This window comes from Wasmannia auropunctata, unplaced genomic scaffold (genome assembly GCF_000956235.1).
Source record: "Wasmannia auropunctata unplaced genomic scaffold, wasmannia.A_1.0 LD334548.1, whole genome shotgun sequence".
NCBI classification, from domain to species: Eukaryota; Metazoa; Arthropoda; class Insecta; order Hymenoptera; family Formicidae; genus Wasmannia; species Wasmannia auropunctata.
In genome coordinates, this window is record NW_012028342.1 from 55386 (window position 1) to 60825 (window position 5440).

A 5440-nucleotide genomic window follows, 5' to 3' on the forward strand; every position below is an offset into this window, starting at 1 on the left:
CCCTCCGAGTCGTGGCGAGTGTTGACGACGTTCCGCCGCGAGCGCCTGCGTGCTGCCTCGTCCGTCGTCGGCGCCGTCGTCGTCGTCGTCGTCGTCGTCGTCGGGAACGCGAAGTCGCGCGCGCTTGGGGTAGGGATGCTTAAGTTTAGTAGGGTAGTGGCTACTTTCCTACTCCTTCGATATCGAACCGAACGCGGCTATCGATACTTCCTTCTACAAGATAGATACTTTCCTTGCGACGATCGAGAGACTTGAAATTTCTGTCGTAATCAATCAGTAGGAATAATTAAACACGCGTCCGTTTCGTTTCAGGCGCGATGATTTTATTTTTAACACGTTGACGTTTATCTGATGATGTCGCGATAAAATAAATTATGACGCTTGAATTGAAGCGTTTTATATAATTTTCCGTGTTTTAAGGTCGAATAAATCATATACTTATTATTTCCCTGTACTGTATATGGTTATCTAATTTCAAGATTGTAATAAAATGTTTAATAATATAATTGAAAATATCTTGACCATTACACCATTAAATTCACTTTTTTCTCATTTAATTATTGTAGCTATTTCATATATATTTTGGAAGAAATACGAACGAAAAATAGTCCATATGCCTACGCCGCATCATCCCTTTTTTATGTCTTCATCGAATTTATATAATCCACTGCAACGTTTTTACCCTTTATAAAACGTTTTTTATAAAGTTTGTCGCCCGTGTTTAATATTCGCGAATGGATAAAAATATCCTGTACCTTATTAAATTAAAGCATCCCCCAGTCGCACCCCCATGGTCTCAGGTTACTGTGCCACATTTTAACCGCCGCCGCGCCGGAGAGAGAGAGAGAGAGAGAGAGAGAGAGAGAGAGAGAGAGAGAGAGAGAGAGAGAGAGGGGTGGGTACCGTGGCACGCGCGCGAGCGAGCCAGCCGCCTTGTAGGCGGCTTCTGTGTAAAGGGGTTGTAATGTTTGTTCTGCCACGCGCGCAACTGCGAGCTCCATGATTTCCACGCTGAATGGGTCGGGGCACGAAACATAAGGGTCGCGTAGGCGGACGCATATATCTTCCACAAAGCGAACCGACCTCGCGCTTAAAGGCGCAAATCCGAAAAAAAGCCAATTAAAGCATGGGTAGGAAAATTTAAGTTTGTCAATCTTGATGTAGCGTTCATTACCGGGGGCTCCGTTTCTCCCTTTCGCTTTACAGCAAATTTACTTCGCGTGGCGTGTAGAAGCAAAGGCGGGAGGAGAGGGAGCGGAGAAGGGGTGAACTTAATGCCCCACAGGTGCACGTTTATCTAGTTTACGCCAATGAATAGAAGATATCTCAGAGAGATTATCACGCGCCTCTCGCAAGCCTCCTGTACATAATAATGAAGAGCCATTTAAACTCTCAGACTATTTTATAGTTATAGGATGATACGCCGTCACGAGTAAATTTTGATAACGGGATCATACGGGACACTGACGCAAACGAGTTTAGTGAATTTTTAGGCACGATCAAGAAGCGCCTCCATTAGACTGGATCCACACCGTTGATTTTTTAATAGCGAAAAAAGGGAAGGTCATATACACCGGACAGTGTTGAAATATTGGCAGATTCTGGCCAATATTAATAAATTGACGAAGGATTTGGGCGTATACTTATTAAAAAGCTCTACGTTAAACCGTCAGTCAGATGTCGTGCAAAATGAAAAAGAAATGAGAAAGATATATTTTTAACAAGAGAGAAACGTTAAATACGATCTGAAGCGGATTTTGATGCTTATATAAGTATATATAATATTTATGTGTGAATCTTGTAATCCTCAGTTCCAGATATATTTTTATTAACAATGATATATTTAGCTTGCAAAATGCGCAATTTCCACAAATCAAGCGAGTGTTAGTCCGTTTTTATCAGCGTTTCAAAACCGCAATAATGATTGTTGCGTGAGATGAAGTCGATAATGACACGTTTTTATTTAGTACAATTAATAAAGCTTTAATACCTTTAATACGCGTTGACATTCACTAAAATTTTCACATGACCCGGTTTGAGTGACAGACGTCATATCTAAATAAGCTAAAAAGAGCAACGGAGAGACGAAATAAGTCTGATTTATAAACAACTCTGAAATAATGAAATAAATCTAATTATAAAAGAGTCAATTACGCGCGGCTGGTTTTACTGACCATTTTTTTAGACCGTGCAGGCGATACGAAAAAGTATTTTAATTAATTTCAGCCGTGCCTTAATTTCCTTAATTAATATCAACCAATTTCGGAGAATATAATTTATATATTGGGTGCGTCAAACAATCCGCAAATATAGATCGTGAGCTTCTCATTTCCCCATAAATTTTCCCCATAAATAAAGGGGGTTTCGAACAATCCGAAAAGTTCGAAGAACTCTAGAAAGATGTCACACACAAAGCAACGATATTTCAAACATCTTCAGTATGTCCTTTATGTCCGTTTCAACCAATAATAGATCAACATGTTATTTATTCCTTATTTTTTTCTAATACCTAGAAAAAATAAGGAATGTTAGAAAAAAATGAGAAGTAAGTTAAACTGAGATTAAAGTTAATCTACATTAGTAAAAATGGACATCAGACGCGTTTCTGCATCGCGCTATTGTCCACTTTCATATCGCACAATGAGAAACAATTATTTTCCCTCCTATGTTGTCACCTGGATTTGCACACGTCTGCATGCGAGAGACATCGGTTATTATTATCTTCGAGCTTTTACAACGGTGTGTACATTGTGCACGCCTTTAGAAGGTATTAAGCGTAGATACGTCGGAGCGTTCTAAATACGGGACTCTTTGTGAAAAAGTCGGACAGTGATTGATTTGATTATCGCGTATATGAAGTCGTATAATAGTCCGCGCTACCACCACTTGAAGATTAATCATCGAGGCTTATCTCATTAATCTCGGCAATTAGAGATTGAATCTCGCAGATTGATCGTGAATGTTTCGAGTGAGAACTGTTTTCAACGATTATCGTCCGAAAAACGTTTTTCGCACGTTAAAAATCTCGGCAAGATCTCAAACTGATGCACGCAAATCGGCTGTTACGTCCAGGGGAGAATCTTTAAACGACCTTCGCATTGACGCGTCAACCGTTGGAGGTGAAAGGGTGGCGGAGAGGCGATCCTTACCGTTACCCTGTCATCCTCCCCTGATGAAGCTGCGTGGAGAAGTGACTCATGTACATTAATAAAATGTTCCCGACGAGAAAAATTATATTCTCCGCCTTAAGGCGATCAATTATATTTTACCGTAGCCCTAATTAAAGTTGCCTCAAGCTCCTCTCACATATAGGATTAAAGTTCTCAGAGTTCGTTGCTAGATCATAATCCTTCATTTGCGCGACAGTGGTTCTCATGATTACTCCAAGGAGAAAACCGCGCCATCGTGTCCGGAATGAATTTCCAAAGATCGATCGTCAGGAAGACTGGACAAACGTGACGCTGCAGTATAATGAGAAGAGTTTTAGACTTATTCAACAATTTCGTTCTATTCAAACGGGACCTCCTTTTTGAATAGACAAAGTTCGGTCAATCTTATTCGAGAATCATCGATCCACATTGCATGAATAGAGAGAAAGAGAGAGAGAGAGAGAGAGAGAAAGAGGGAGAGAAGTAACGTGAAATTAGAATGCCCATTGCCGTCCAGGCAATCTCGCCCCAAGTTACATGAAACTCGAAGTTATGTCGGGGCCCCTCAATATCCACTTCACCCCGTGAATTTCAACCCGCGTCCTCGCGTAAGTCACCTCGCGGCATTCTCGCGGGAGATCTCATTTCGCGAAATGAAGGAAATTCTTTGGAGGTCACCCTCCCTCCCCGTGTGCGGATGCGCGCGCGGACGGAAGTCGGCTGGCGGTTGTGTGTGAGCTCGCCGATGTGCGCGCAATGTCCGGCCAAGGATGGCCGATGAGTCGTGCTCGGGAGCGAGGCCGATTAATCGGCTGTCGGCGAGCTAGACGGCCTCACCTCCGAGCGAGGGTCGGAACGCGAATCGCGCGCGTCATCCCCGCGTTCCTACAGGGTGTTTCGGGCACGGTTTATCGCGCTTCCGCAACACCTGGCTCCTTCCTATCTCTCGGGCGACATCGCGACACCAGTGTAGCACCACCGGAGGGTGGTGGTGGTTGAATTGGAATCAACGTGGCGCGCGCGGATACACGTCGACACATACACACACACACACACATTCACGCTCGCACGTGTACCCTCACACACACGTATTATCTTATATATACCTATATCTAAACGTACATATATAAAGTAAAAGGGGTGCGCGCGTCGATCGACAACGATGGTGGTGGTCCAGGGCCGTGTCTGGCCGCTTTCTCGGTTTATGGACCAATCGCGTCGCGGTCTGGGGGGAAGGGAGAAAAATCAATAGCCCCCGCGGAGGCAGACCGGGTGACGTCAGCCTGCAACCCGACGATCGACCGATGCGACGCAGGCGGCGCCGGCCAATTTCCACCGGAGCAATCAATAAGTAAAGATATAACCCACGACGACGTCGCCGACGGTACCGCACACATGTATACACGTTTTAGGAAGAAGGCCCACGATGCCCGCGCGTCCCGATGTGCCCACTTTCTTCGACGTCGACGTCGATTAACCGTACAAAAATCATCCCCCTTTTCGCGCGTGCAACGACATCAACGCGCCGCCATCCCTCTCCACCCACCTACGGGGGGAGAGGGGGGATAGCGGATTATTTTACATATAAGCGCGAGGACGCGACGCCGACGCTCGGCGTCACCGCGTCGCCGGAATACGCCTCAAGATATTTCCGAGAACGAAATTTCGGATTATATAGAAGATTCGACGAGTCAACGGTCTCCTTGTTAACACCGTTTGCTCCGTGAAACGAGGCTATTGAATGAGGATGGCGATATTATACGTATATAACGTATAACGAATGAGTCATCAGCTCTGCCCTCCCACTTCCTTTCCTTCCGCGGATTCCTTGACTAATTTGGATTTCTCCCCGAGCAAAATTTTTATCGGGCGTCGCGTCTATACTTTCTTGGTTCACCGAAGAGTTCACCGAAAATTCGCACGGAGCTGACGCGGTTCTCGTTATCCGTCTCTGCATCTCCAAGGATCTCCGCGAGACCCAATTCTTTAATTGGATAACAATTATTTATGGAATAAAATAACGGCTCCTTCTGGGAATGCGCGACTTTACAAAATTGAGCTCTTATCGATTCGTTTCGTTTCACCTAGCTAGCTAAAAGTGTCGACGTATATGTATATACGCGAGTTCGTTAATACCTTAATACGTGAATTTACCGCTTATCGAGATATTTATATTGGAAATGTGCGTGTACATAAATACAATTCAAATACGTGCATAAATTTATGAGAGCCTTAACAACTTCGCGTGTATGTTCACGTGTAATTTCTACGTACGATCTACGCGATGTACA